Consider the following 26,250-nt stretch of genomic DNA (forward strand, 5'->3'; position numbering starts at 1 on the left):
TATAAAAACATCAACTCGTCCCGCAAAAAACAAGACCTTACTTGACTCTGTGGACCAAAATGTGGAAAAATTATAGCTCTCAAAATGTGGTGACGCAACAAAATATTTTTTTGCAATAAAAAACGTCTTTTAGTATGTGACAGCTGCCAAACATAAAAATCTGCTAAAAAACCCGCTATAAAAGTAAATCAAACCCCCGTTCATCACCCCCTTAGATGGGATGGGAAAAATAAAAAATATGTATTTATTTCCATTTTCCCATTAGGGTTAGGGTTGGGGTTAAGGTTAGGGTTGGGGCTAGGGTTAGGGTTAGGGTTGGGGCTAGGGTTAGTGTTTGGATTACATTTACAGTTGGGATTAGGGTTAGGGGTGTGTCAGGGTTAGGGGTGTGGTTAGGGTTATGGTTGGGATTAGGGTTATGGGTGTGGTTAGGGTTGGGGTTAGGGGTGTGGTTGGGATTAGGGGTGTGTTTGGGTTAGGGTTTCAGTTAGAATTGGGGGTTTCCACTGTTTAGGCACATCAGGGCTCTCCAAACGCGACATGGTGTCCGATCTCAATTCCAGCCAATTCTGCGTTGAAAAAGGAAAACAGTGCTCCTTCCCTTCCAAGCTCTCCCGTGCGCCCAAACAGGGGATTACCCCAACATATGGGGTATCAGCGTACTCATGAAAAATTGGACAACAACTTCTGGGGTCCATTTTCTCTTGTTACCCTTGGGAAAATAAAAATTAGGGGGGCTAAAAAAAATTTTTGTGGGACAAAAATTATTTTTTTATTTTCACAGCTCTGCGTTATAAACTGTAGTTAAATACTTGGTTGTTCAAAGTTCTCACAACACATCTAGATAAGTTCCTTGGGGGGTCTAGTTTCCAATATGGGGTCGTTTGTTGGGGGTTTCTACTGTTTAGGTACATCAGGGGCTCTGCAAATGCAACGTGATGCCTGCAGACCAATCCATCTAAGTCTGCATTCCAAATGGCGCTCCTTCCCTTCTGAGCTCTTCCATGCACCCAAACAGTGGTTCCCCCCACATATAGGGTATCAGCATACTCAGGACAAATTGCACAACAAAGTTTGTGGTACAATTTATTCTGGTAACCTTGGGAAAATAAAAAATTGGCAAAAATTTCATTTTTGTGAAAAAATATTATTTTTTATTTTTATGGCTCTACATTATAAACTTCTGTGAAGCACTTAGTGGGTCAAAGGGCTCACCGCACATCTAAATAAGTTCCTTTGGGGGTCTAATTTCCAAAATGGTGTCACTTGTGGGGGGTTTCAATGTTTAGGCACATTAGTGGCTCTCCAAATGCAATATGGCGTCCCATCTCAATTCCAGCCAATTTTGCATTGAAAAGTCAAATGGTTCTCCTTCTCTTCCGAGCTCTGCCATGAGCCCAAACAGTAGTTTACCCCCACATATGGGGTATCGGGGTACTCAGGACAAATTGTACAACAACTTTTGTGGTCCATTTTCTCCTGTTACCCTTGGTAAAATATAGCAAATTGGAGCTGAAGTAAATTTTTTGTGAAAAAAAATTAAATGTTCATTTTTTTTAAAACATTCCAAAAATTCCTGTGAAACACCTGAAGGGTTAATAAACTTCTTGAATGTGATTTTGAGCACCTTGAGGGGTGCAGTTTTTAGAATGGTGTCACACTTGGTTATTTTCTATCATATAGACCCCTCAAAATGACTTCAAATGTGACATGGTCCCTATAAAAATGGTGTTGTAAAAATGAGAAATTGCTGGTCAACTTTTAACCCTTATAACTCCCTAACAAAAGAAAAATTGTTTCCAAAATTGTGCTGATGTAAAGTAGACATGTGGTAAATGTTACTTATTAAGTTTTTTTGTGACATATCTCTGTGATTTAAGGGCATAAAAATTCAAAGTTGGAAAATTGCGAAATTTTCAACATTTTTGCCAAATTTCCTTTTTTTCCCAAATAAACGCAGGTAATATCAAAGAAATTTTACCACTATCATGAAGTACAATATGTCTCGAGAAAACAGTGTCAGAATCACCAGTATCCGTTGAAGCATTCCAGAGTTATAACCTCATAAAGGGACAGTGGTCAGAATTGTAAAAATTGGCCCGGTCATTAACGTGCAAACCACCCTCGGGGCTTAAGGGGTTAAACTAGCTGTACATATAGAATTATATACAGGAGGTGCCCAGGTTATACTAGCATTGTCTTATACATGCGCAGTGACATTCTCGTACTGGTGGATATGTTCTCAATAACCAGGATTTTGGGACTTATATCAGACCATGTCTCTGGATAAAATCGTGCAAACAACAGCGCATTTCATTTCCTCTCCGCTTCTGCTTTTTGCCCCACTTCTTGTTTACTGTGTATTGTCTGGGCCTCTCCTCTCCGCTTCTGCATTTCGCCCCACTTCTTGTATACTGTATATTGTTCGGGCTCTCCTCTCCATTTCACCCCACTTCTTGTATGCTGTGTATTGTCCGGGCCTCTCCTCTCCGCTTATACATTTTGCCCCACTTCTTGTATGCTGTGTATTGTCCGGGCCTCTCCTCTCCGCTTCTGCATTTAGCCCCACTTCTTGTATGCTGTGTATTGTCCGGGCCTCTCCTCTCCGCTTCTACATTTTGCCCCACTTCTTGTATACTGTATATTTTCCGGGCCGCTCTGCCTATATCCATTTGCTTTACACGCGCAGTGACAATTGTGTAACTGCTGCCGCCAGATCTTTCACATTGAGTCAAAACAGAGAAAAATGATCGGCGTACTGACTTAATGATACGAGGTCTACAAACAAAAGTTCTCATATGGAGATCTGGGCAGCTGAGATTCGGAGCCAGCAGACACCATTGTCATAGCAAATTAAACCTTTTAATAAGGCGCATTGGTTTCAGCTGTTTTCTGCCTATCGCAGAGGAACAAAAAGTGTTTTCTTCACTACGGGGATCCAGATAACTACACAGCAGATCGCACAATTGATGCTCATGTGTTTTTGAATTTAATTAACTGTAACAAATTGAAATTATTTGTTTGCTTTGTAAACTTGGTTTAATTAGAATTTCATTAAGTCGAACGTATTTGGTGAATCTGCGGCTCCTCTTTCCTGATAATGATGTTATTAATCGTGTAAGTGATCAGAAGTAATTTCATTAGAGGCGGTGTGGACGTGCAGGTATCACTCATGTATGAAATGCCTGGACCCAAGGACGTCATTAGTATTACAAGGAACTTTTCCTAACAGTCATTAGAAAGTGAAGAACATGCTGGACAGCACCGTGCATTTAGATATGGCTGTAATCGGTACTGCTGCTAAATTGTGTTCAACTGAATATGGTGATGTCACGATTCCTCTGCTCAGAGTGTCTGGGACTCAGTGATGGACAGCTCCGTCATCCTATTCTGTGCTGGGGCGTGCTGAGCTGTCATTGCTAGATTGACAGTCTCATTGACCTATCTGACTGGAAGGTGCAGAGATTTCCACAGGTGTTCCCTGTTCTTCGTAATTGCCTTGCGATTTAGGTGAGCTGTCTGGCCCAGATCACTGCCAGTCAAAAGCTTGTTTTAAGCTTGTGCTCTCTGGTGTGTTTTTGCCTGATCCCTGTACTGTAAGTTCTGAACTTCTGCTGCTGACCATTGGACCATGTTCCGACTACCACTTTGTTATTGCCCCTTTGCTTATCTGCTATTTATCTGGTATTCTGACTCTGGCATGTGACCTGAATTATGACTTTGTATTTTCCCCTGGGTTACTGTGTGGTCTTGTGGTATTGACCCTCCTCAAACGTCTGACTTCGCTGACTCACAACTTGGCCGTGGGTTGTGACAAGCTTGACATTTTGACTATCCACAAAAGTACTTTTTTTTTCTTTTGTTCTCTTCACCAATGGATCCCATTCGTGCACTCTGTGATCAGGTGGTGAATCTGACCCATATGGTTCAGGATCTGGCAAGGGAACACCAAAAAGTAGAATCTTCACAGTCCCAGCTGCAGGGTCAGTTTTATAGAACTATGGATGCTTCCCAAAGCTCTTCACCATCGACTTTAGCAATGACTACTATACTTTATCACATGCAGTTGGTCTTTCCTGAATCTGTAGTGGCAGTTACTGACAAATTTTCAGGGGAGAAGGATCAGTTTAAGGTGTTTTTAGGGAGAGCTGCAATCTATTTTTTACCTTACAACCCCGATCTTCAGGGGATGAGTGCTAACGAGTGGGAATAATCATGTCCCTATTGCGTGGGGGTCCTCAGACTTGGGCATTCTCTTTGTCCCCACTAGCCCCAGAATGGTCTTCCTTAGTCTGCAGAGGACTATAGCTCTGAGTTCCGGCAATGGTCCTCCGACGTTTTGTAGAATGATGCAGCACTCAGGTGTCAGTTTCACCGTGGCCTTTCTGATACTCTAAAAGATGCTCTGGCTTTGCATACTCCACCCTGTTCCCTGAAGGAGTCCGTGACCCAGGCCATTCGAATGGATCGCCAAATTCGTGAGAGATGTGGTGAATAGTGTTGAGCATTCCGATACCGCAAGTATCGGGTATCGGCCGATACTTGCGGTATCGGAATTCCGATACCGAGTTCCGATATTTTTGTGATATCGGAAATCGGAATCGGAAGTTCCCAGTGTATGGTTCCCAGGGTCTGGAGGAGAGGAGACTCTCCTTCAGGCCATGGGATCCATATTCATGTAAAATATAAAGAATTAAAATAAAAAATATGGATATACTCACCCCTCCGGAGGCCCCTGGACCTTACCGATGTAACCGGCAGCCTCCGTTCCTAAGAATGAGGAGTTTAGGACCTGCGATGACGTCGCGGCTTGTGATTGGTCGCGTGAGCGGTCACATGAGCGGTCACGCGACCAATCACAAGCCGCCACGTCATCAAAGGTCCTAAACTCCTCATTCTTAGGAACGGAGGCTGCCGGTTACATCGGTAAGGTCCAGGGGCCGCCGGACGGGTGAGTATATCCATATTTTTTATTTTAATTCTTTATTTTTTACATGAATATGAATCCCAGGGCCTGAAGGAGAGTTTCCTCTCCTTCAGACCCTGGGAACCATCCAGGATAGCTTCCGATACTTGTGTCCCATTGACTTGTATTGGTATCGGGTATCGGTACCAGCGATATCCGATATTTTTCGGGTATCGGCCGATACTATCCGATACCAATACTTTCAAGTATCGGAAGGTATCGCTCAACACTAGTGGTGAATGACAGGGGGTTTCAGTCGTCCTGCCCAAGTATGTTTACCTGCCAGAGACGGAACCAATAGAGGTTGGAGCAACCCGCTTTCATGTTGTGGAGAGAAGGTGTCGGCGTGATCTTGCACTGTGCCTTTATTGTGGTCACGTTGGGCATTTTCTCAAAGACTGTTCCATACACCCTCAAGACAGCAAGCCATCAGGAAACGCCTAAGTCTGGGTGATATTCACCCAGGAGGTCACCCAGGCATCCAGGTACCCTTTTACTGCTCTTATAAAGTATTGCTGAATGTGGATCTTTGTTTTCAGAACCAGTGGTTATCTGCTCTTGCTTTCATTGACTGTGGGTCTGCCACCAATTACATTGATTCTGGACTGGTTGTTAAATTAGGATTACGGACAGTTAGATTTATTAGACCCATTCAAATTGCTGCCATTGACAGGACACAAGTTATTTCAGAACTTTGTCCAGCTGGTAACGGTGGAACTTACACTTAGAGTGGGAACTCTTCACTGTGAGTCCATCTCCTGCTATGTGTTGGGTAATTTACCTGCTGGGTTGGGGTTGGGATTCCCATGGCTGCATATCCATAATCCTGTTATTGATTGGTGTCATAAGGATATTGTTAAATGGACTTCCTACTGTCATAAGAAATGTCTTTGTTCTGTACAAATTTACTCCTCTAGTCTGGAGGGTCTGACGGTTTACCTAAAGGACTTCGAAGATGTGTTTTCGAACAAAGACACAGAGATACTACCTCCCCATTGTCCTTATGATTGTGCTATAAATCTTATTCCTAACACCAAATTGCCCGGTATAATTTGTCGGGGCCTGAACTGACCCCTATGAAAGAATATGTAAATGAAAGTTTACGGAAGTGTCATATCCGTCCTTGCTCCTCACCTGTGGCTGCTTGTTTCTTTTTTGTGAAAAAGAAAGATGGTGGCCTCCATCCTTGCCTCAATTTCCGTGAATTAAACAAAATTAGGGTTAAGAATACTTACCCACTTCCACTTATTCCTGACCTATATAATCAGCTTACAGGGGCAAAATGGTTTTCTAAGCTTGACCTGAGAGGGGCATGTAATCTGATACGTATCTGGGAGGGTGGTGAGTGGAAAACGGCGTTTTTAACATCGGACGTTTATTTGAAAATCTTGTCATGCCTTTTGAGTTAAAAAATGCACCTGCAGTCTTTCAGAACTTTATGAACAACGTTTTCTCTGATATTATTGGAAGGTTTATTGTGGTATACCTGGGTGACATTCTCGTTTTTTTCACCTGATCTGAATTCTCACTAGGAGCACGTTTGATTTGTTTTACATTAACTCAGAGAAAATTCTTTGTTTGCTAAATTAGAAAAATGTACTTTTTATGTTCAGGAAATATCGTCCCTGGGGTTCATTGTGTCAGTTGAAGGATTTAAGATGGACTTTGAGAAGTTGCAGGCTATAATTGATTGGGTTCCACCTCGTGGTCTGAAAGCATTGCAACGATTGTTAGGGTTCACTAAATACTACAGAAAGTTTATTAAGGGTTTTTCTCAGATCATGAAAACCCTTACTGACTTCACACAAAAGAAGGCAAATCTTAAGGTTTGGTCGTTGAATGCTGTTGGCTCCTTTAATAAACAAAAGGAGTGCTTCATGTCCGCTCCAGTTTTTCATCGTAGAAGTGGATGCCACAGAGGTTGTGGTAGGGGCTGTTTTGTCTCAAAGTTCCAAAACTCTGAACAACTTGCGTCCATGTGCATTTTTCTCTAGGAAATTTTTGTCTGCTAAAAGAAATTATGATGTGGGGAATTGCGAGTTGCTCACTGTCAAGGTAGCTTTTGAAGAATGGAGACATTTTTTTGAGGGAGCTATTTATCCTGTTACTGTGGTGACAGATCATAAAATTTTAGGCTATATTGAATCTTCTTAACAAATAGACAGGCTCGATGGTCCTTCTTTTTCTATATTCAATTTTTGCATCACGTTCAGAGTGGGTGCTAAGAATGTTAGGGCTGACGCTTTGTCAAGCGGCCTTGATTCTGTTTCTCCTCCAGAACCTCCATTCTCAATTCTTCCTCTAAGAATTGTGCTTTCTATCATATCTTTAGAATTGGAAGCTGAAATTCGTGAGGTCCAGTCGTTGGCCCCGTCCGCTACTACTGAATTTAAATTACACAGGTCAACGCAATTTTTCTGGCAAAAAGTTTTAAAACATATTTTAAGTCAATTTTGGCTGCTGATTACGAATATGAACTCCTTTTTTGGCTATCACATCAGGATTTCGGGATATTTTCAATGTTTGATGAAAACTAGTGTTGGGGCATTCCGATACCGCAAGTATCGGGTATCGGCCGATATTTGCTGTATCGGAATTCCGATACCGAGATCCGATACTTTTATGGTATCGGGTATCGGTATCGAAACAACATTAATGTGTAAAATAAAGAATTAAAATAAAAAATATTGCTATACTCACCTCTCCGACGCAGCCTGCACCTTACCGAGGGAACCGGCAGCGTTGTTTGCTTAAAATTCGCGCTTTAACTTCCTTACTTGAAGTCCCGGCTTGTGATTGGTCGCGCGCCGCCCATGTGACCGCGACGCGACCAATCACAGCAAGCCGTGACGTAATTTTAGGTCCTTCAGGATTTTAAAATTACGTTCCGGCGTTGTGATTGGTTGCGTCGTGGTCACATGGGCGACGCGACCAATCACAAGCCGTGACGTCACGGGAGGCAGGACACGCGCGCATTTTAAAATGCGCGCGTCTCCTGCCTCCCGTGACGTCACGGCTTGTGATTGGTCGAGTCGCCCATGTGACCGCGACGCAACCAATCACAACGCCGGAACGTAATTTTAAAATCCTGAAGGACCTAAAATTACGTCACGGCTTGCTGTGATTGGTCGCGTCGCGGTCACATGGGCGGCGCGCGACCAATCACAAGCCGGGACTTCAAGTAAGGAAGTTAAAGCGCGAATTTTAAGCAAACAACGCTGCCGGTTCCCTCGCTGAAGTCCAGGCTGCGTCGGAGAGGTGAGTATAGCAATATTTTTTATTTTAATTCTTTATTTTACACATTAATATGGTTCCCAGGGCCTGAAGGAGAGTTTCCTCTCCTTCAGACCCTGGGAACCATCAGGAATACCGTCCGATACATGAGTCCCATTGACTTGTATTGGTATCGGGTATCGGTATCGGATTAGATCCGATACTTTGCCGGTATCGGCCAATACTTTCCGATACCGATACTTTCAAGTATCGGACGGTATCGCTCAACACTAATGAAAACTACTGCTGTTTTATGATGAAAAAAACAACATGATTTTCGGTACTACATTTTGTATATTTTTAATCAAGGAATAACAAAGATTACAAAGTCGATGTACAGCAAATCAAATATACTTACAGAATTAAACTACAAAATATAAAAACACATATGTATGGCACACAGATGAATGACAAATGGCAGATATTTGAACTTTCTTTTCTTGGCTGATCTGTGATGTACAGCTTCTGGGTTGTCTCTCATCAAGCTCCAGCAATAGTCAGCCATCATATGTGAGTCCCACCGGCCTTGATACCGTTCTTCCATTGTTTTAATGTCCTGATGAAAACGCTCCCCTTGTTCCTCGCTCACATCTCCAAGGTTCTCTGGAAAAAAGTCCAAATGGCTGTGTAAATAGTGAATCTTGATACTCATTCTACATCCAAGATTTCGCAGACTCATTAGTAGCTCTTCCACAATCTCTTCATAGTTGTCTGCTTTCTTATTCCCTAGAAAATTCTGCACCACATTACAAAATGCATTCCAAGCTCTTTCTTCTGTCTCATTCATTGATATGATAAAATTTGGGTCTCTCATAAGTGTTCTTATCTGAGGTCCATCAAATATTCCAGCCTTTTTCTTCTCTTCACTAAGACCAGGAAAAGTTGTACATATATAGTTAAAGCATTCTCCACTGTGATTGAGAGCTTTGACGAACTGCTTCATCAATCCAAGTTTTATGTGTAAGGGAGGAAAGACAATGTCCTTCCTATCCACTAGAGGATCATGGATGACATTCTTATTGCCAGATGCCAAACTCTGTCGCTGAGGCCATTCAGTTTTCACCCAATGCTCTGCTGTAGCTCTACTGTCCCAGTAGCACAGAAAACAAGGGTGTTATCATAACAAATGGGAATTATACATGTTCAAAGAAAACAAAGATATTCTCACATTTATTGGGAGACTAAATGAAAACTAAATTTACCTTAGTGAACCGTATAAACCGGCACTTTTCATACACTACTTATATTTATCATGGAATTCATGAAAATGGGCTATATACCTATAGCGCAAAAACGTTATGTGATAGAGAAATTATAAGATCAGATTTGAATTCAGCACCGTCAAATTAGTCTAAAACTGTTCTTAAAGTCCATGCCAGAATTTTTTTTTTGTAGACCAGTGTTATTTGTGCCTGTGTATCTTAGATTACATCTATTGCAGGAATATCATGACTCCGCCTTAAGTAGTCACCCGGGAGTCACTGCTACACAGAAAGCTGTTGCTAGACTCTTTTGGTGGCCACCCATGCTTAATGATATTAAGGAATTTGTATACGCTTGTGAGATTTATGCACGCGCTAAAGTCTGTCTTAAGCGGCCGGCTAGGGAATTGGCTCCATTGCTTATTCCAGAAATACCATGGATTCATTTGTCCATGGACTTCATTATGGATTTGTCTTTATCTGGTGGAAAAATGGTTATTTGGGTGGTGGATGACTCTGATATAGGCTGTATCTCGTTGTTGCAGTTGAAAATCAAATTGAAAGACGCAATCCCAGTAACCAGAAGTTACATGTCGGTGCTGAATCTAATAGATCGTGAAGTGAAAGAGTATTTACAAGATCTAATCAACAGAGGTTGGGTTCAAAAGTCGAAGTCGTCTTATTCCTCTTTTATTGTCTGTGTTAGGACGAATGACGGTTCTTTGAGACTCTGCTGTGATTACCGTGCACTAAACCAAAAGTCAGTACCTGATCGATACCGAAGACCCAAGATATGCTGGATAGCCTCTCAGGAAGTACCTGGTTCTCTGTCCTCGATAAGTATATGGCATACCACCAAGTGCTTGTCGAGGAGTCCAGTATACCCTTGACAGCATTTATCACACCATGGGGATTATATGAGTGGATCCGCATACCGTTTGGGCTCAGTTCAGCTCCAGCAGAATTCCAGAGGAGCATGGAGACATGCTTAGAAGGATTGAGGGACAATATCTGCCAGCCGTAATTGGATGACAATGTGGTACACAGCAAAACCTTTCGGGAGCATGTTGAACACCTGAGGACTGTACTTCAGCAATATCAACAACACAGAGCTAAGTTGACACCAAAGAAGTGTGAACTGTTCAAAAGGCAAGTCCGATTTCTATTGAAAATTGATCTGGAGAAGGATATACCATGGACCCAGCAAAAATCGCTCCGGTACTGGCCTTAAAAGACAAGCGGCCCTTCACTGTCGGGGAGGTGAAGCAGATCATAGGATTCCTCTTCTACTATCATACTTATGTCTGGATCATCTCCAGTATTGCCACCCCACTATATCTCCTCTTGGGGAGATGACAGAGTCAACAACACCCATGGAGAAAAAGAACGCGGGCAAGACTGAACTTAAAACAACGCCATTTCATCCCAGCAGCCCATTCTTTGGACATCAGACTACTAGAAGGTATTGGAAGAACTTTTGGATTACCTTGCTAAACCACCCATATTGGGATATCCTGATTTCATCTTACCACTTGTTCTTCATTTTGATACTTCTCAAGTTGGACTGGGAGCTGCCCTGCATCAGCATCAAGATGGAAAATTGAGAGTCATCGGTTACAGTTCCAGAACATTGACAGACGCCGAAAGGGATTATCATGTACATTAAGGAAAATTGGAGTTCCTGGCATTGAAATGGGCTATCTGTGAATTATTTAGAGAATTATCTCTAATACAGCAAAGCGTTTGAGATTTACACGGGCCACAACCCCTTGACCTTTGTTCTCACTGCAGTCAAATTGAATGCGATGGGTCAGAGATGGGTAGCTGAACTAGCTGACCTCAATTTCAGTATTAAGTACAGGCAAAGGAACTGCAATGCAGATGCTGATGGATTGTCAAGAATGCCACTAGAGCCTGAGGAGTTCATGCAGAAAGTCAGTCTGGAAGCTATTGAGAGCACTACCCAAGCAGTACAAGCTCATCAAGAGGAAGACACACCATTGTGGTGTCCGTTGATGGAGGAAACCACCGTGAAAATGAAAGAAAAAGATCACCTCCTGTCAATTCAACAACTACCAAAAGGAACACTCCATAGAGCACAACGGGAAGATCAGAAAATTGGCAGAATACTACCTTATGTGAACCAAAATCAGATTCCAAGTAAACATGAGAGAGATGAGTCACCAGCAGTATCGGTCTTAGTTAAAGAATGGAAGAAGGTCTATTCTGTATTGTAAAGGAGGACAAAACCAGCAGTTGGTACTACCCAGAGTATTCCGTAGGTTAGTCTTCAAAGAATTCCATGAAAACATGAGACACCTGGGAGTGGAAAGGACAGCAAACTTGATCCGTGAACATTTCTCCTGGCCTTACATGCAGAGATATTGAGAGGTACACAACCAGGGAGTGTGGGTGTCTGAAAGCTAAACGCCCCAACACATCAACACGGGAACCTACAGGCAACATACAAACTACGTACTCATTTGAGATGGTCTCAATAGACTTTTTACATCTCAAGACGTGCAAGGAATGTTACGAATAAATCTTGGTGGTGATGAACCATTTTACTCTTTGCCAAGCTAGGAAAGTACTGTAGAATTCAGAGATCCTATACAACACCCTTATCACCCAGAGTGTAATGGACAAGTGGAACCTTCTAACCAGACATTATTGTCAATGTTGCACATTTTAACAGCTGATGAGAAAAAAGACTGGAAGAGTTCTGTGTCAAAAGTGGTGCATGCCTATAATTGTACAAATAGTGAGGCAACATGATACTCACCTTTCTTTCTATTGTATGGATGATCGCAAAGACTGCCAAAAGACATCATGTTCGACACTCCGGTGTCAGAGACTTATAAAATGTATCTGGAGTATGTTTGGAAATGGAAGGAATGGATGACAGAGGCATACAACATAGCATCCAAAGTGGCTACCCAAGGGCTGAGCAGGAGTACTATGATCGAAAATGTTTTGGAGCTGAATTAACACAGGGGAGTCGGGCGCTAGTCAAGAACGTACGTGAAAAAGGTGGTCCAGGAAAACTTTGTTCGTACTGGGAAAACAAGGTGTATGTGGTCTTAAGGAGGAAAGCCGATGACAGTCCAGTGTATGAAATCCAATTATAAATGGGGGACAAGAAAGCCAGAATAGTCCATTCAGAAATTACTACTACTCTTTGATTATCTCCCAACACAACAAAACTCCCCATAAGTGGACCGAGACCGACTAAGGGACTGCCACAGACTGAAGCTCCGGAGGTGGATCGTGACCTTGAGAGTTACGATAAAGAAGAGCACACTATTGTATCTCTTAGATCGATAAGGAAATGGGTCTAAGGGGTAATGTTTCTCCTTATGGAGAGTGACATACCAGCTGGCTTATTCGCCGTGCAATGCTCCTCTGCGAAATTAAATATGCAAATTGCCTCTTCTGAGAAAAAGAGGACTTAACTCTATCGCACCACCTGTTGGAAGTAGCGATCCTACAAGTCACGGCGAATTACCCTCCTTACTGATATAGAAGGGTTAATAACAGCTACGACATTACCTTGACAAGCCAGCTTGTATGTCACTCTCCATAAGGAGAAATGTTACCCCTTAGACCCCAGTCCAGAGCCTCTCACCTAGCCAAATCAGTTCTCATGCTTCGCACTGACGAGGGCCAACAGCCCGAAACACCGTGTCTGCGAATTGAGATACTGATTTGGCTTTTATCCTAAGTCATATTGCATGACTCGTTAAAGGGTTGATTGTGACTTGTAGGATTGCTACTTCCGACAGGTGGCGCTATAGAGTTAAGTCCTCTTTTTCTCAGAAGAGGCCATTTTCACCGATAAGGAAAGGGATGTACTATTCTCAGAGTGAAATAAGTCATGCGTCTCCAGAGTTTGCACCAAGGAGTACAGATGAAGTCCATTTCAGTTCTGATGAGAGAACACCGATCACTGAAGAAGCTGACACTCAAGAGGAGCAGAATTATCAGACTGTGCAGAAACAGATGATTCAGGCGAAGTACAGGAACCTACAGAGGCAGTTCCAAGAGCATCTGACGAAGTACAAGAAATGAGTGCAGCGGAAGAAACTCCTGAAACTGAAGAACCCGTGGTATGCCCGGAACAACCCACCAGGAGGATGTCGACTCAAGAAGAGAGGAAGCCCATGATGCTAACGTATGAGACACTTGGTGAACTGAATCAAGTGCCAAGGACTGTCGATTGGAAACAGGTATCCCTGCCTAAGGACCAGGTAAACCCACTTGAGTGGTATTCATCACTGAGAGTTCGACAACAATGTCTGTTGTGGTACCATTGCCACCAGACCCAAAGTGATTCCAACACAAATTAAGAAATTCAAATAAAAAATCCAATATTTATTTATGATTAAATGAAAGCTTTAATTAAAAATAGGGCTGAAAAAACCTCCAAACGGAGGGAAAGTCACAGCTCGGTATTATTAGTGCAACAATAATGGATATGTGTAACAATAATCAGAGATATAAATATGCAAACCAGCAAGTGAGGTAGATAATCATATCAAAAAGTTCAAAAAACCATAAATAGTATTATTATAAATCAATAAATCCCCTGGTCCAAATGTTATATATTATCAATTGATCTGGAGATTATCTATCTATTATAGTACAGTCAAATGCAGCAGTGCTAAGTAATGCATTCCGTGATTTTAAGGCAAATTAATAATAGCAATCCAGTCAGCATGATAACCACATACTGTATATCCATATGTTGCTTTTGTTTTTGTAGAGATAATATCGTCCCCAAAATAGTGCAGGTTCTATCCTAAGAATGTGTAGTCTGTAAACCTGCTATTAGCCGCCACTATGACATATCTTATTATCAGGGATTAGTTCATTACCTGATTAGAGCAAGTGTAGCAGATAGTGCTGGTCAGGGATGCTTGTAGAAGAGCTGCGCTTTCCCTCCCGCCTGACGGGTGCCGTTTCGCTGCTCGCTTCTTTCGGGGGGTCACCGAGAGGCAGTATGGAAGATGTCGCCTGGTGGAAAGACTTGTTTTCACGCTCTGATTTTCCTTAAAAGACTTTTGCAGCAACAAAGAACTGTTAAGTAGTGTTGAGCATTCCGATACTGAAATATCGGGTATCGACCGATATTCGCTGTATCAGAGTTCTGATACTGAGTTCCGATACTTTTAGAATATCGAATACCAGAATCGGAAGTTCCCATAATGCAATGAGCCAGTTTGATTTTATTCAGCCAATGAGGATCCTAAGAAGTGTGGGCATATCCTGTTAGGCATGTTAGACATGTTAACTAATGGCATGGCTGTTACTGGCTGCTGAAATGATGTCATGATGCACTGTAATGAAGTGTGGGCATGAGCGGAGACTGCGTGTCTGTGTGTGCGGGCGAAGTCTATGCGGGCCTGCCGGGGTTCTGTGCGGGCTGCCAGGGGTCTGAGCGGGCCTGCTGGGGGTCTGTGCGGGCCTGTCGGGGGTCTGTGCGGGCCTGCGGGGGGGTCTGTGCTGGCTGCTGGGGGTCTGTGCGGGCCTGCCTGGGGTCTGTGTGGGCCTCCCGGGGGTCTGTGTGGGCTTGCCGGGGGTCTGTGCAGGCCTCTCGGGGGTCTTTGCATATGCGTGCAGGCGTTGTCCAATGGGACTACAAGTCCCATCAGGCTATGCCTGCTATTGTACAATGACAGTGATTGACACATTAGCCAATGATGGGACAGTAGTAGTCCCATCATCCAGCTAATGTGTTGAATGTAAAAAAAACCCCACAAACATTCATACTACATATTACATACAACATACTACATACATACGACAACATGCACACTACATACATACTACATACTACATACATACTACATACATACAACATACATACAACATACTACATACATACAACATACATACAGCATACTACATACATACTACGTACATACAACATACATACTACATACATAAATACAACATACTACATACATACTACATACATATATACTACATACATACAACATACATACTACATACATACAACATACATACTAAATACATACAACATACATACAACATACTACATACATACTACATACATACAACATACATACAACATACTACATAATACAACATACATACTACATACATACTACATACATACTACATACAATACAATCATACATTACATACATATAGACGTACAGTACATATTACATAGAGTACATACTCACCATCACTTGTCACTTTGATCCCCGAAGCCAGTGTCACCTGTAAAAAATATTAAAATAACAAACAAACAATATACTCCCTGATCCACAGAAATCCGCGAGTGTCCCACGACGATCTCTCATGGAGAGCAGCAGCATCAGCTCTAGGGGTTCCAGGAATGCAATGACGGGAGGGAGGTATCCTTCCACACTGTATTCCTCTGCCACTGTAAAAAATAGTCCCTAGTCTCACTTTTGGCACTGCTGTGTGAGAAAGTTGCCACGCAGCAATTGCCATAAAGTGAGACCAGTGAACTACAGTAACCTCTCAGTGATACACTGCAGGAGCCATTGTCTCCTGTCAGTGTGTCACTGGAGGTCCTATAGAGCAGTGACATCACCTGATGTCACTGTTCTATGGGGGAGATCGTTGTGGGACACTCGTTATTAATTGGACTGCGTCGGACAGGGAGTATACGGTTTATTTTTCGTTTTTTGCAGGCGCTGAAGTATGGTAAGTATGGTTAAATTAAGAATATTAAAATACTTTTTTCTGGCTGTGTCTTTATTTTGTTTTTATCTCTTTCACTACTCTAGGATTAATAATGGATAGGCGTCTTATGTTGTATGCATGTGGTATGTATGTTGTATGTATGTAGTATGGTGTATGTATGTTGTATGTATGTATGTAGTATGTATGTAGTATGTTGTATGTATGTATGTAGTATGTATGTAGTATGTTGTATGTATGTATGTAGTATGTATGTAGTATATAGTATGTTGTATGTATATATGTATGTAGTATGTATGTAGTATGTTGTATGTAGTATGTATGATTGTGGGGGGTTTTTACATTCAACACATTAGCCAGATGATGGGACTACTACTGTCCCATCATTGGCTAATGTGTCATTCGCTGTCATTGTAGCAGGCATAACCCAATGGAACTTGTAGTCCCATCGAACGATGCCTGCACACACACAAAGACCCCCGACAGGCCCGCACAGTCCCTCGGCAGCCCGGACAGATCCCTTGGCAGCCCGCACAGACCCCCGACAGGCCCGCACAGACCCCTGGCAGGCCCGCACAGACCCCCGGCTGCCCACACAGACCCCCAACAGGCCCACACAGATCCCCGAGGCACACACAGACCCCCGGCAGACCCACGCATTCTGATATTTGTGTCCCATTGACTTGCATTGGTTTCCGGTATCGGAATCGGCGATATCCGATATTTTTTGGGTATTGGTCCGATCCAATCCGATCCGATATTTCCCAATATCAGAAGATATCGCTCAACACTACTGTTAAGACCTAGTGAGAGACAGAGCTGGTTGAAGACATATGAAAAGCTCCAGTTGAATAGATGATGTTTGTTTTAATTGTCTATTTCTTACAGGAATCATACAAGTAAAAGGTCTTAAGATTAGGTTGTTATTAATGTATATAAATGTTATGCCAATATGTATATAAAGTGACATGACTCCCACCACTGTGTCAGAATTGGTCAGATCGATCAATTAAGGCAAATGTCGAGGATGACATTCAAAAAGGAGGGAAGAGTGTAACATGCAGAAGTAGTGCTGAGTGCTGTTGCTTCAACATAGTCACAGAAGAGGTTAGCAGTAGTGATGAGCGAGCATGCTCGCCACTACTCGGTACTCGCCCGAGCATCTCATTGCTCGAGATGCTTGGAGCTCGCCGAGTATTTCCGGGGATGCTCGGCTGGAGCTCGGATCCCCTCCCTGCATGTTTGGCGCTCCTTAGAAAGCTAATTAATATGGAGAAAATTGTCTGCCACACACTGTAATGCCACAGCCATGTTGGTTGTGGTATTACAGTGATTGGCTGGCCGCACAGCTTCATCAGTTCTATATCAGACCTGGCACCGCCATGCTCGTCACAATCTACTATATCACGCAGTGTAGGGAAAGGTGCTGCTGAGCTAGGGAGAGATTTGCTTGTTTCTTAGTGTAGGTATACCACAATATATTATACGCATAGCCATCTCAACTAACCGTCTCTCTGAGGACTAATCAAGCTGCATAGATATCAGTGCTAGGCAGGCAGGCAGTGTATGTGGCAGAATGCAGTGCATATAGCAAGAGGGTCCATTCCAGTTCTGTCTGCTGCTGCTTTTATAGATAATTCTAGACATAGCCCCAGTTATCAGGGGCCAGGAATAATTTTTTGGGGGATCTTAGTCCTGATTATTTGCTTACAAAGCAATCCAGAGAACACTGTTTTTCTGCTCCATTTGCTTGTTGGCACTGCAGAATACAGCCAGATCCATTCCATATTATACCGCTAAAAATCCATCTATTTAAAAATGTTGTTTGTCCGTCACATGGATCACAAATAAGTGCACTCAAAATTCTGCCATTTCTCATCTCCCTTTACATTTTGTTGCAGTGTGTTAGTGAAGTTATTGACACTAGTTTGCTTTTAAAAATAGCTGCCTACAGGCCAGCTATTTAAAACTGTGGTTTGTCCGTCACACGGATCACATGTAAGTGCGCTCCAAATTCAGCCTTTTGTAATGAATGTGGAAAATATTGTGGCAAGGGACGGGGAACTGGATGTGATCATGATGGTGCATGCAGAGGCCGAGGCCGAAATTGTGCCAAAACAAACACCCACATTTTCTCGCCCAACCTTCCTGTCCCAATTACTAGGGGACTGCAGCACACCACTACTAAACCCAGAGCAGTGTCAAAAGGTTTTTAGTTGGATAGTGGATAATGCTTCCAGTCACTTTGGCACCACCACCCTGTCTTCCACATGGTCAAGTCTCAGTAGTCATGAGTCTGGACCACATATTCCTCACCCTGATCCTCCTTCCTCCCACCATGCTGAGTGACCGAAGACAACTGGTCCCACACTTGAACACTCCGAAGAGCTGTTCACTTTTCCATTTATAGATTAAGGCCTCTTGCCTGGTCCACGTAAAGCAAATCAAGAGGAGATCGCATGTAGCAATGCCCAAATATTTGAGCAGCCATGGTCACACGAAGGCGATGGTGGGAAAGTGTCATAAGAGGTGGACGATGATGAGACACATTTGCCAGAAAGACAGGAGGAGGACCAGGGTGCGGAAGTGGAAGATGAGGTGATGGATGATGTAGTAACTGACCCTACCCCGTAGGAGGACATGCAGAGCAAGGACAGCGGCACGCAGGGGGAGAGAGGCATAGTACCCCAACAGGCAGGAAGAAGCAGTGTGGTGGCCGCAGACAGAAGGCAGGCAACCATTCCCTGTAACACCAACACGACGGAAGTTGATAACACAACTGTTAGGTCTTCCCGAGTTTGGTTGTTTTTTAAAGACTCTGGCGATAACCCCAAAAAGGCCACTTGCACGACCTGCCAGGCCAGCATCAGCAGGGGTAGCAAGATCAGGCACATGGCGCAGAGCACTCGACTTTGTATGTCAAACCCCGGGGTCCAGGAATAGTGTCTGCAAGCGACAGCACTGATTCTTCCACTTTTGTGTGTGCAAACCAATCCGCTGTCCATGGTGCATGTGAAGATGCCTCCTGCTCTGCACCTTTCATTGCACCCACTCAACTAGCACCATCAGCAAGCACGTCCACATCCATGGCACAGCTCAGCATTCATTTGTCCATACCCCAGTCCTTGGAACGCAAGCGCAAGTGCAGCACCCCAGAGTCCTGGTTGTTGCAGTACTGTGGCTCCGCCACTATGGGGAGCTATGGTACGTCTGATTGCACTAAGGAGTTTCTCTGACCAGGTACACTCACACCACACTTCACACTCCGGCCACCAGGGGGGGTGGTCCTATCTAGTAGGCCACTCCTCACAACTCTGGTAAAACTGGGGGTTGGACAGGAAGACAGGGAGAAGTAGCTGGGAAGAGCTAGTGAGAGGACCTGTCAGGGATGGGATCCTGGCAGACTCCTCAGAGCAGAACAAACCAGTGAACAACGGGAATACAGTAAAGAGGAATTAGAACCAGAAGGAGTCGTGCTGTTAGACCGAGGCAACATCCTTCTGAGGCGCAAACAGTCGGTGGCCGGAACGCCGAGCAAGTAAGAGACTTTAAGTACTACTGCAAACCACGGCCGGACAGCTAATTACAGGTTGGCTGTCTCACTTAACACCTAAGCAGACAACGGAGGCAGCTGTGGGAGAGGGGCGACTATAGGGTCCCGGAAGAACTCCAGGCCTACCCCGTCATACGGGTGCGTCCTACCATATCATCTGGGGGACGGAGAAAGCGAACATCAGAGACAGACAGAAACAGTTGTGAGGACTATCCCGGGAGCTCAGCAGGGAAGAACTACAACACATAGCGCTAGAAGGTAGACACTGATTCCCACCTGTAAAGAGAACTCCTGATGTGCTTTTGGACCGGCCGGTCTCTGACAACCCAGTTAACAGCGCTCTGGACTGAGGTCTCCAAAACCTTCAGTAAAGAGGTAAAGAGACTGCAACCTGGTGTCCTCATTATTTACCGCGACCTGCACCCCACAACTGCACCGTTACAACACCACTTATTGCACCGGACGTCCCCCACTGACAGACAGGGCCACGGACTAGCCACCGTGACAACCCCAGAACTGAGACTCAGAGGCCCGGCTCCGGGTACCCCTCGGCCCTGCGGCGGTGTGGGGGCGCTCCAACTTGGCGTCACGAACAGGATCTACTTAAGCCTGAAGAATCAGGTCATGTGTGCCTTGGAACTATGATTTATTGCGCTTGAATTGTACTTTATTGAAAAGACTGTGTATTGCCATTTACCGCCAAAATTCGCCATTGCCGCGCACGGAGGGAGGAGCCTTAGCTACGTGGGCGGAATCAGCCAAAAGAAGCGCGGAACGGAAAGCGCGGTAAGGCGCCAATCCCGGAAGAGGAACTCCGACCTCCAGCAGGTTCGTGGGAGGAAGGGACAGCCATGTCTGAGTCGGGAGGAGAGGAGGTGGCGGTCGCAGCCGTGGACGCAGGGGCAGCTCCGGTCCCCGCAGCGGACGGAGCCACGGCCCTAATACCACCACCGGTAGCCGCAGAACCCGCTGTTCCTCCCAACCAGCCGGACGCTGCCGCTAACACAAAAGCCATAATGCCCTTCTCTATGCCGTACCTGCCCGGAGCGGCTTGGCTTCCGCGATACTCTGGGGAGTCGCATACGTTCACTGACTTTAAAGAGGGGCTCTGCAGCCTGCTCGAGTTCTATCCCCTAACCGAGCCTCAGAAGGTCCATATGATAACCGGCCAACTCTTTGGGGCGGCTCTGAGAGAATTGAAATCCTGGCCCGCTGAGGATAAAGAAACTGCACAACAGATTTTTGCCAAGCTTAAAGCCACCTTTGCTACTCGCACTGCTACAGAAATTAAACTGACTTTTTATGGATGCAAACAAAGGCCACAGGATAGCTTACGGGACTATGCCCTTAATCTCCAGGAAGCGATGCGGGCCATTAAGCAGAGTGACCCCGGCAGCATGCAGGATGAGGATAAAATCCTGAAGGAGCGGTTCATTGAGGGGCTCCTGTGCAGTCACCAGCGGGGCCAATTGCACTTCCTGGCCATGCAAAATCCAGACGACTTTTGCGCAGTTTAAAGATAAAGCTATCCAGGCATTGCAGGAGCGACAGCCCAGCCGCGCAGTACCACCCAGGCGCCCCGCTCTCACATACCACCAGGAGGTGGCATCGGATACCCCAGTTGCCGCGGAGGCCGACGCCCAGAGCTTCGAGGACGACTCCCCTGCAGGACTCCGTCTCCAGATGCAAGAGCTAACCAAGAGCGTTGCTGCCCTGGCCCGGACGGTGCAGTCCCTACAGGAGGCCCCCAAAGAGAAGATCCAGTTGGCTTCCAGCCCAGAGGATGTCCCTTGGATGCGACAGAGGAGGACTCCGCCGACCAGGAGCCGGCCCGACGATCGCTTCCACCAGGATGGACGACCCATCTGCCGCCGCTGTCACCAGGTGGGCCATCTTTCAAGGTACTGTCCTTTAAACGAGCAACCCCTGGGGCAAAGGGCCAACCCCCTGGAGTAGGACGGTCAGGCCCGCAGCATTGGAGAACCAAGTACATTGGAGGATGACCAGTTCTCCCTGTAGTGATTGATGGAATCCCCTTGAATGCTTTGCTGGACACCGGTTCTCAGGTGACGACTATACCTTACGTGCTCTACAAACGGTATTGGGAGGACGCTGATATTACTCGTGGCCCTGACGATGATTTCACCATAATCGCCAGTAATGGTCAGCCGTTGCCACAAGTGGGGTATAAGGAGGTCACCATCAAAGTGGGGCGGGTGGAATTGAAAGCCCAAGGGATTGTGATTGTAGATATTGATCGTCGAGAATGTAATCCCATGATGACTCTTGGTACTAATGTTATAGAAAATTGTCTTGCAGAAGTGATTGTTTTGTTGCAACAGGTGGCAGAAACCGCTGGCCACAGTGAGCAACGTGCCCTGCAGAAGGAAATCAGAGCTCTGATGCAGAGACAGCAGGTAGAGCTGACTGGTGGTGAGATTGGTCGTGTCACTGTGAGTGATTCAAACCCCATCGCGATACCCCCCAAGAGTGAAATGTTAATATGGTGTCGAGCAGCCATAGGCCTCAGGGGTAAGGACTACCAGGCCTTGGTAGAACCCGTATATTCAGACAATAGGCCTACTGTTCTGACAGCCCGGGGGGTGGTCGACGTCCGACAGGGGAGAGTGCCCGTACGTGTCCTCAATTGTGGGGAGGAAGAGGTCCACCTAACCAAGTATACCACGCTCGCCAAACTGTTCACTGTCAATAATAGTGTAATACAGACACCTGAACCCTTGGTCCCGTCAAACGTGGCGGAGAACAAAGGTTCTGCAGAGCACTCGAAAGACTGGTGTCGGGAATTGCATGTGGGCACTGACTCTACCCCATCTCATCAAATACAGGGGGCTTACAGGGTGGTACACGAGTACGAGCAGGTATTCAGCAAACACCCCTCAGATTTTGGGCAGGTGAAAGGGATCCAACATCACATCCCCACGGGAGATCACCGACCCATAAAAGAGAGATATCGCCCTGTACCCCCAGCTCATTACCAGTGTGCCAAGGACATGTTACGGGAAATGAAGGAGGCTGGGGTGGTGAGGGACAGCTGTAGCCCCTGGGCAGCTCCGTTAGTCCTTGTTAAAAAGAAAGATGGTACAATGAGGATGTGTGTTGATTACAGGCAGTTGAATCGCATTACACATAAGGACGCATACCCACTGCCCAGGATAGAGGAGTCTCTGGCTGCCTTAAAATCTGCTAACTACTTCTCTACCTTAGATCTCACCAGTGGGTACTGGCAGGTTCCTGTAGCGGAGGCGGACAAAGAGAAGACGGCCTTCACGACGCCAATGGGTCTCTGTGAGTTCAACTACATGCCCTTCGGATTGTGCAATGCTCCCGGAACGTTCCAGAGGATGATGGAGTGCTGCCTGGGACACCTGAACTTTGAAACCGTGCTGCTATATCTGGATGACGTCATAGTCTTCTCTAAAACCTACGAAGACCATCTGAAGCACCTGGCCGAGGTGTTTGAAGCCTTGTCCAACTTCGGCCTAAAAGTGAAACCGTCCAAGTGTCATCTGCTGAAACCTAAAGTGCAGTACCTGGGCCATGTGGTGAGCGCTGAAGGAGTGGCCCCAGACCCCGACAAGGTCACAGTGATCAAGGACTGGCCAAAGCCCAGTGACCTCCACGAAGTCCGGCAGTTCCTCGGGCTGGTAGGCTATTACCGGAGGTTCATTAAAGACTTCACCAAGAAGGCCGCACCCTTGCAAAACCTGTTGGTGGGCCAACCAAAGAAGACCAAGGGGAAGAACACCCCCTTTGACTGGAACGGGGAGCTGGAGGAATCCTTCACCTGCTTGAAGTCGGCGCTGACGGGAGAAGAGGTACTGGCTTACCCCGAATACGACCAACCGTTTGTGCTGTACACAGATGCCAGTAATGTGGGACTAGGAGCCGTGCTGTCTCAAGTCCAGAAAGGCAAAGAAAGAGTGATCGCTTACGCCAGCAGGAAACTCCGTCCCACAGAAAGGAACCCTGACAACTACAGTTCCTTCAAACTGGAATTCCTTGCCCTTGTCTGGGCAGTGACAGAGAGGTTTAAGCACTACCTGGCCTCCGCGAAATTCACCGTCTTCACGGACAACAATCCGCTAACGCATCTGGATACTGCCAAACTCGGGGCTTTGGAACAGCGGTGGATGGCCCGGCTGTCCAACTATGATTTCACCATCAAATATCGGGCAGGACACCAGAATGCCAATGCCGATGCTCTGTCCCGAATGCCCAATTTACCAGAAGTGGGAGAAGACCCGGAGGCACTTGAAGAGGTGGAGCTGCCTGCCTTCCATCGCCCCAAAGCCACTCAGAACTCTCACCATGTGAAGAACAGGCACAAGAACCAACCGGATGCCACGCTGAATCCCCTGCCCCACCACGGATGGGCAGAAACCCAGGATAGTGACCCCGCGGTCCGTCAGGTGAAGGAACTCTTGACGCAGGCTGGGTTGCACCCTGGCCCAGATGATCCACAAGAAACCCAACAGCTGTGGAAGGGGAGAAGCAAACTGTTTATCCATGATGGCAAGTTGTGCAGGAGGAGCATCGACCCACGTACTCATGAATTGGTGTGGCAGATAGTGGTGCCAAGGCGAGATGCGCCCATGGTTCTGGGAGCCTACCATGATGGAGCCGGACACTTCGGATGGAGGAAGCTGGAGAAGCTGCTCCGAGGGAGGTTCTATTGGATTGGCATGAAGAGAACCATTGAGAAGTGGTGTCGGGAGTGTGGTCCATGTAGTCTGCGCAGGAAGGACCGTGACAGTCAACGGGCTCCCCTGCGGCCTATCATCACCAAACGGCCGCTCGAACTGGTCGCGCTGGATCATGTGAAGCTGACACCTAGCCGGTCGGGCTATATCTACGCCCTTACCATCGTGGACCACTACTCCAGGTTTTTGGTGGTTGTGCCTGTCAAGGATCTAACAGCTAGGACTGCCGCCAGGGCCTTCCAGCAGCACTTTTGTAGGCCCCATGGCTACCCAGAGAAAGTACTGACCGATCAGGGGCCTGCATTCGAAGCGGAAGTGTTCCAAGAATTCTGCCAGTTGTACGGGTGTAAGAAGATCAGAACTACACCGTACCACCCTCAAACCAACGGGATGTGCGAGAAGATGAACCAGGTAGTAATCGATTTATTGAAGACCTTGCCTGTGGAGGAACGGAACCTGTGGCCGACAAAGTTGCCTGACTTGGTGGATATGTACAACCACATCCCAGTAAGTTCCACCAACTGTACTCCAGCGTACCTGATGCGAGGAAGGTCTAGTCGGTTACCCGTTGATCTGGACATGGGGGTCCTAGTACCCGAAGATACCTCGCCGGATGCAGATTGGGATGCAGAAAGGCAGCGAAGGTACCGCGAAGTACAGGAGTGTGTAGAGAGAAGTCTCGCCCAGGCTAGGCAGAAGCAAGAAAGGGACTACAACCAACACGCTCCTGCGATTCCCCTGTCACCTGGTGAGCAAGTACTTAAACGAAAGAGGAGATTACACAAGCTCGATGACCAATGGGAAGCAGAACCGTATACCATCCTGCCATCCGACTTCGACAACACAAAGGTCTGTCTCATCAGCAAGGACAGAGGGGAGACCTCGACAGCGGTATCCAGGGATCACCTTAAGGTCTGCCCCGATAAGTTAAAAGAGAGGGGCACGGCCCCAGAAATCTCCCCGCCGGTGGAAAAGGAGAAGATGTTCCATACTGTCCTTGGTGACTTTCCCCAGTCCTGGACTCAGATAAACCAAGCCGTCGTGGTACCTGTCATAATGTTTCAACAGCCGGACCCGCCAGAAACGATGGTGGTACCAGATCATCTGGCCCCGCTACCTCAACAAGCCTTACCTGATGAAGCCATGCCAACCATTGAGCCGGCAAATCCTCCCTCTGCTATCAGTGAATCTGCTGTACCCACTGTTGATAACCGCAGCTCTGAGAGCCCCAACCTGCCAGTGCTACCCAGACTCACTAGAAGTGTAGTTAGAAGACAGTGCACTACACCAGCGGTAGCAAGCATAGCGGGCCCTGTTAGGCCAATAGCAACCCCTGCGCTGCGAAGGTCCACACGCAGCACTCAAAATCAAACTCCCCTCCGCTACAAAACTTGGAGGTATTGATAAGGGCTGCTATTTAATTGAAAATGTTTGTATGCATATCTTTTTGTTACAGGTTTTTAAATGGACACTAGAGTAATGGACGGTGAATTGCTCAAAAACTTTCATAAGGGGGACCCCTTTGTTTACCCGGGGTCCCCGCTGTTTCAACCACTGAACTGAGAGTCATAAACTGTGCATGACCTAACTTTTGCAACGTTCAAGAATCCTCACCTCCCGTAAAGGGAAGCATAGTTATGTTCAATTGTTATGCTATTTCAAAAATTTGTGTGTTTCCTGTTAACATGTATTATTGTTCTTGTTTTCCCAGTCCCGGAGTACTGGATTTAACCGGGGGGGAGTGCAGCACCCCAGAGTCCTGGTTGTTGCAGTACTGTGGCTCCGCCACTATGGGGAGCTATGGTACGTCTGATTGCACTAAGGAGTTTCTCTGACCAG

Source organism: Ranitomeya variabilis, chromosome 1 (genome assembly GCF_051348905.1).
Source record: "Ranitomeya variabilis isolate aRanVar5 chromosome 1, aRanVar5.hap1, whole genome shotgun sequence".
Classification (NCBI taxonomy): Eukaryota; Metazoa; Chordata; class Amphibia; order Anura; family Dendrobatidae; genus Ranitomeya; species Ranitomeya variabilis.